Raw genomic sequence first — 1,181 nt, 5'->3', positions numbered from 1 at the left:
AGGAGGGGTCTTTGTTTCTCACTATCCTAATCTATTTTTAATCTTCCCCAAGTCAAGTCTGTTTTAACCATTTCAGTAATTGGTGAGCGATCTCCCTGTCTTTATCTTGACCCATGAGCTTTTTTATCTTATTTCTGCCCCTGTCCTATTGAGGAGGGGGATTGAGAGAGCGGCTGGGTGGGTGACTGGCAGCCAGCTATGGTGAAACCACCCCATTGCAGGTGGTGTAACCACACAGCTGAAGGCTGCGCTTCCACAGCTGTTTCCTGCCAGCCCCGGTGCTGTCTATGTGCAGTGTCACCGAGGAGCCAGGAGCTGCTCTGTGAAGCAGGCTCCAGCTCCGTGAGCTGCAGTCTGCTCTGCAGAGGTCAGCCTGCTCGTGGGTCATGGTAGCGTGGCGTGCTGGCGTCCCACCTCGCGATCCAAAGCTGCACGATCCAAGCAGCAACCCCGTAAGTAACAAGTGCAAATGAATCCTCTGCGTGTTCGACGCATCCGTGTGGTTTCTGCTGCTCCGCTCCCGCTGTGAGCCCGGTGCCGCTTGGCTTTCCGCCTGTGGTGTCATACAGGCGGTTGTTGCACAGAGGAGCTGGTCCGCACTGCAGCTCCCTTGTGTTCCTCAAGTAGGGAGACAATAAAATCAAAATTCTTGTATATGATTTTACTGCTTACAGTGAACCTAAACCACGCCAGGTATGAGGTCAGCCACAGCAGAGGATTTCAGGTGCAAAGGACTGTGACTTTGTAAAACAATTCACAAGCTGGGAAGGAAGGATGCCTGTCACACATACCGGTTTCGGAGGGATGGATATGGATATCAAACTTTCTCTCGCATGTTTTTCTTCGGTGTCTTTCCAGGGACTTAGGCTGACACACTAGTGTGGTTTCCATTTATGTACCTAGTCTGTAATTCCTAAGGTAAGACACGGTGCTTATTTAATTTCTGAGAAAAATTAATAGGTTTTATTTTTTCACCCTAATTCTTAGCATCTCTGTCCTGAACTTGAAAACCTTGAGCCTTTAAATTGATTAATTTGACTTAGTCTTGAGTCTTTAAATTGATTAATTAATTTCCGGATGTCTGTGAAGAAGGGATGGCTCAAGGCTGCTGCTTTGCAGTCTCAAACGAGACAGAGCTGAGCGTGTCCAGCACGTCCAGTCGGGGTAAGTCAAAGCTCCGC

This window comes from Fulmarus glacialis, unplaced genomic scaffold (genome assembly GCF_000690835.1).
Source record: "Fulmarus glacialis isolate BGI_N327 unplaced genomic scaffold, ASM69083v1 scaffold16105, whole genome shotgun sequence".
NCBI lineage: Eukaryota > Metazoa > Chordata > Aves > Procellariiformes > Procellariidae > Fulmarus > Fulmarus glacialis.
This window is presented reverse-complemented; position numbering follows the sequence as displayed.